The sequence below is a fragment of the Pterocles gutturalis genome, unplaced genomic scaffold (assembly GCF_000699245.1).
Source record: "Pterocles gutturalis isolate BGI_N339 unplaced genomic scaffold, ASM69924v1 scaffold11427, whole genome shotgun sequence".
In the NCBI taxonomy this organism is placed as follows: domain Eukaryota; kingdom Metazoa; phylum Chordata; class Aves; order Pterocliformes; family Pteroclidae; genus Pterocles; species Pterocles gutturalis.
The window spans coordinates 21,614-27,190 of NW_010110303.1; positions in this window are offsets into that span (position 1 = coordinate 21,614).

Consider the following 5,577-nt stretch of genomic DNA (forward strand, 5'->3'; position numbering starts at 1 on the left):
CATATACGTGCAGTGCTGGGTGATGAGTTTTCAGCTGTGCAGTCTGATGTCATCCTAGGGCCTGAAACACAGTGGTCCCTTGGGTGTCTTTCTTTTGTCCAGTGTCATTCAGTGTCACACCCAGTGTTTTGGCTGTGACTGCACCTCTCGCATTACTTTTGTTTTAAGTCTTCATGTGTTTTCCCCAGGCAAGAGTTTTCGTTGCTAATTTGTACACCAGGCAACCATGACAATCTTGCTGTATAACATCTGGTTTCACTAATACAGGCTGGTGTGCCATTTGCACCAGCTGAAGGTCAGTTCAAGGGTTCCTTGTAGTTCTCTGGCTTCTTAATAAGCAGCATAGCAGTGGTATGCTGATTCTTGTTCCTTGATATCAGTAGCAGTAATCCAAATCCTGTACCAAAAAAACCCTGTTTCTCACCTGCAAGAAACTTATTATATGTCTTATAGCTCAGGAGCTGCTACTGCATTTCTGAACACTCAGTTTCATTGCTTTGAACGTATGAATTTTGCTTGATAATGCATGCAGTGCTTTGCAAACCCTCTCGTCTTGCTTGTAACAGTTAACAGCGGCCCATTGTGATATCTAGAAGAGCTTCTGGCTTTCAAGTTTGCCATGTAGGCAGCACTGGTTAAACAGGTTCCTGAGCTGCTGCTGAATGGAAGGAAGTGTGAACTCTGGGACATGGCTCTGCTTGCTACCTGCAAGGTCTACAGCTATGTTAGGGGCAGCAGCATTGACCAGAGTGAAGGGCAGAAGGAAAGAGAGAAAGAAGACGGAGGGAATGTCAGACATCTGTTTTGCTGCAATGTCAGGTCACTGGCTTCGCCAGTGTGCTGAGCTCCTGCTGGGATGTACACTGGAAAAAAGCCTCGAGGTAGAGAAGTGCAGCACCTTAATGAGAGACAGAACTTGACTTTTAGAGGAGAGAAATGTGAGCAGAGGTATTGTTTAGTCTCATAAAGAGAAATGGTTGGGAAGGAAGTGATGGGCCAGCAGTGAGTGCTGCTTCCAGACACTGGCTGCTCCAGGAGTGTGTATGGTAGGTGTTGCAATGAGAACTGAACCCTTGAAAAATTGAGCTAATACCTGAAATAGTAACAGAGGTTTTAAATTGCAACTAATATTTTTCTACCAGTGACTTGATTGAAGACTTGAAACTGCAAATTAAGATATTGACAAAACTATGCAAGAGAGTTTCTGTAGCCATGGTTTCTGCAAAGCTTTGATTCTAGTGGAGGAAATAACATTTCTTCAGTGTCATGTTGCCTTAGAAGAGTGTAGAAGGAACATCATTGTAGGACACAGCTGACAGTATTGCCATATAGGAACAGAGATGAAAAGCAATTTCAGAAACAGGGCAGTAAAAATAACTTCTCTCTGGTTCAGACACCAAACTGAAAACTTCATTCAGTGCAGCTGTATGAAAGCTGTATCTTGCTGAAATGAAAAAACAAACAACAAACCCAAAACACCCTTGGGTCAAGTGAACCTTTAGTTCATCTTGAAAGGACAGCACCTCATTTCTTTTATTTAACAAAACTGTGAAGGAACAGAACTGAAATAATTCACACAACAAAAAAAAAAAAAAAAAGAAGGCACCAGTACAGCTCTGTTCTACACCTTTATTCAGTGCTCCAAACAGCTAAACCAGTTGTTCTTTTTGTGGGAGATCTTGGTAAAAACTTTTGCTTTACATAAAGACCTCTGACTTTTTTTTTTTTTTTCTCTCCCCATTTTTCACTTTCAGAGTCAGAGCTGGCTGCTGTATAAATCTGTTGTTCAGGAAGTACTCCTCTGGTTATCTCTGGGTAGTAATTCTAACCTAATATTTTTACCTGAACCTGAATTTTTGTCCCTGTTCCATGCCTATCTGAATGAAAGCAGAAATGTGCAGTTTTTCTCCCGTGATGCTGACTACCCTCCTAATGTCAGTGTGTCCATGTGAGATCTGTTTTTACGTTAGATAAGACCGAGCTGTTTGGGTGAACATTTCTGATAATGGTCATGATGGCAGATGCTCTTTCGTCTCTTATGTGTAGAAACAAAGAAAACATGAAAGGATCGTACAGAGAATCTGCAAATGGCCAGGCTGGCACTATGATTTGATTTAGAGCTCATTTTACAAGCAGCGGACCAGATTGTCCAGTTTGACAGTCTCAATTTACCTGTTTGCTGCAGCTTCTGGTATTAGTATTTGTGTCTGTTCTTAAATGCTGCATCCATGGAAACCTGGTACCTGAGTCATCTTGCTCAGTATCCTGCCTTTGTCAGGGGCCAGTCTCGTGGTGCTCAGGCAGTTTTGGCAGATACCATGGGCCTCTGATCCTGAAATGCTTGAGCAGTGTTGGGTCAGTGACATGTTGTATTTGATTTCGTTTGTTCTCATCCATTAATATACTTTTATTGTGTGATTTTCATGTTAAGACATTTGAAAGCAGGGAAATATTTCAGCTTTTCCCACAGTGGACACAGATGCAGCGGGGAAAACATCTGCTAGTCTTGAATTCTCCAAGGTTCCTGTTACACCTTGATCTCCCGCTAGTTCTATATTTATAGATTCTCTGGCAGAACTTTCTGCTTTTCATGTGTTTAAAAATAAACTTTAGTTCTTGATGTCTGCAAATTGTTCCTCAAGCATTCTTGGATAATTTTAGTCTGCACTATACTTCCCAGAGTTTGTTCCTTCTTAGTTTCCTCACTTTTTTTATAACTTCAGCCTCCTGGAGGATTTCTTCTGATTGTTCGTAGACTTCTATGTGCTATACTGTTGTACCATGCCAGTCTCTTTTTTGACTTTCAAGTCTTGTTGAGATAAATGTCATATTGGCAAGCTTTTACCATCTGTGTAAAATCTGCATTACATGCTAAGAATTGCCTTTTCGCTGCCTCTCTTAGCTCTCTTTAAAAAGCTTACTCAGTTTTGTGTTGTTTGGATGTTTTTGATCATGGCAGTAAGAAGTTTAGGCTTTTGATGCTCCCACAAAGTTTTAAAATTTTGTTTTATTAAAGACTGTCTTCAACTGTATTAGTACTCATTGGGTACTGTGTACTGCGAAGGACAAGTTCAAGAGCTGCTTTTACTCTTAAGGGCTCACAGGATGTTTTATGCTGTGGAGGAGTCCAGGGACAAGGTTGAAAGACATTGCACATTGCGAGGGTGTTCATGAAATACCCACACAAATGGGAACTATGGAGGGGATAGATACCCTGCCTATCGAGGTAAAGTACTATAGAGTTAACCTTGTGGTAAATAAGTGGTATGTTGGAAACATGGAGCAATGAAGATGTTAATTGTGAATTACTCTGAAATGCTCTGTTCACCAGAGGGTCCATTCTTGAAGTGAGTAAGGTCAGATTTTGTCAAGATGATCTCGGTTCTTCCTGGTTCCTCGGTGCCAGAAGTCCTGCTCATCTCAGTCACTGTGAATCTCCTTTTGCCTCTGTTTATACCTAAAAAGCCTTGATTTTATTCAGTAAAACAAAAGGCTTTTTCTTTCTTATTTAATGGGAAGCAAGACTAACAGAACTGCTCCAAAAAGAGTGAAGCACAATTGTTCTCATGATCTGGACCGATAGGGGCAAAGATCATGTTTAGTCTCCACTTTCTTAATGGCAAGGGATTAAAGTTTTCTCATTATCTTTGAGACTCTGTATGTGTTTGGCTAATAATGGATGTTGACGTGTTTAGCTGTTCTTAATGGCAAACCCTACTTAAACCCAGCACAGAAATGAGGTGTTTTCAACTTTGTACACTAGTCCTTAAACATGGACTGAACTGTTCAATATACCCTCTATACTTACAGCATCCTTTTTTCTGTCTTTCTCTATAGAGTTTGTAAAGCTTGTTTTTTCCAGGCTTTCCTTAAGACTCGAAGTCTGTTGCGAGAGCTCAGCCAAGCTGGACACTCGTGGGTGTTTTAACTGAAGACCATTCTTTTCTGTATAGGATCCTAAACTGTATTGATTTAAACAAGTTTCTGTCAGAGTGGTTAAATTGAATATGAATATGGGCGAAGGTATTTCTGCCTTTTCCCAGGGAAATTAGACTAGTTATAGCCAAAGGGAGAAAATCTCCTAAAGATCAGGGCTGCTTAAAATAACGTGCTTCACTCTAGATATAGGGAAATAATCTGTGGCATTTAAAGTACAGCATAACTGGTACGTTTTCCTTGTTTGAGGGGTGAGTCGGTAATATCTGAGTCCAAGTACAGTCTGAGCTGAATGTCAGGACCTTAATGCGAGACCTTTTCTCCACTTGCTTTAACAGTAAGTGTGGATACCATTGCCTTCTGGGAATATCAGTTCAGCCCTACCTCCTGCGTGCTTCTGCTGTGGGGTTAAGAGGGGAGGGACTTTTGCTAATCTGCAAAGTGGCTGTGGAGTGTGTAGCAGGGGTTTGGCAAGAGGATTTATTAACCTGAACTAGAACTGAGGAAGTGGAGGGGAAATGGACTGCTGTCCCCATGAGACTGAGGAGGCTTAAACTGGCACCTGCCTCACTTCATCGTAATGTTAAATTATCAATTGTGGCTGATAGGAAAGTCAGCAGCAATACAGTGACACATATGGATTCTAGTAGCCCTGTTAAGAGGAAACTATTTTCTTTCCTAGGAAGGCTGTCAAGGGCAGCCCAGAAAGGTTTGCTATCTTCGAAGATGGGACTTTTAACTTGAGGAACACTGAAGTGTTCCACAGTTAGCTCTTAGAGAAGTTTGCACACTGAGCAAGAATTAGCCCACACTGAATCGGATGAAACCTGTAGGCTACAAATTCAGGTTTCTAAAATACTTAAGGCATGGCCTACTACAAGACTTTGAAACTGTTAGAATATACTTCCTTGGACTTAAAGCAAAACTTCTCTCTCCCTCAGCTTCCTTCTACTTTCAGTAGCTGTCTTCCGCCGATTTTCAAAATTCCTCACACTTTGCTTCTGTGCCTGGGTCTGAGATAAGTTGTTCTTGTTGTGGGGGATGAGGGAGTGGGGGAGGCTCTTTTTCTGGTTTTGTGTGTGTATTTTTTTTTCCTGTTGTCATTTTGATGCTCTTGTTTTCTTGGGACACAAGGTGCAACTTTTGTCTTATCTTTTTCCTGTTGCTTGGGTTAGATGGCTTAAAAAAAAAAGGAACTCTTGAGGTGGGTCATCAACCTCAAGATGTGGTTGAGGTTGGGGGTTTAAACACGTTAAGCCTCTAAACTAACTCAGGCAAAGTAAGCTTTTCTGCTTTCTAGATGTTTCTGAACAGCTACACTGAGTCTTCAGAGGCAAGTTATGTGAAATTTCAGTGGGACAGAATAGTGTTTGCCTTTAAAACAAAAAGGCTCAATACATACAAGCTCCAGTTATTGGCTAATAATATTTTTAGGCTCTCTGTGAGTTGAGGTCTTTTCTCCTGCCCAGTGAAACTCAAAGCAGAAGTTCCTATTATCTGTATGGCCATTGCAAGGTATTGATTGTTTAAGTGGGAGGCACTTGAACTCTAATGCTATAAATTACTGTCAGTACTTCAAGTTTTCTAGAAAAGATGTGAAATTAGAAAACAGAAACTTTTTGATGCAGCAGCACAGTCTTT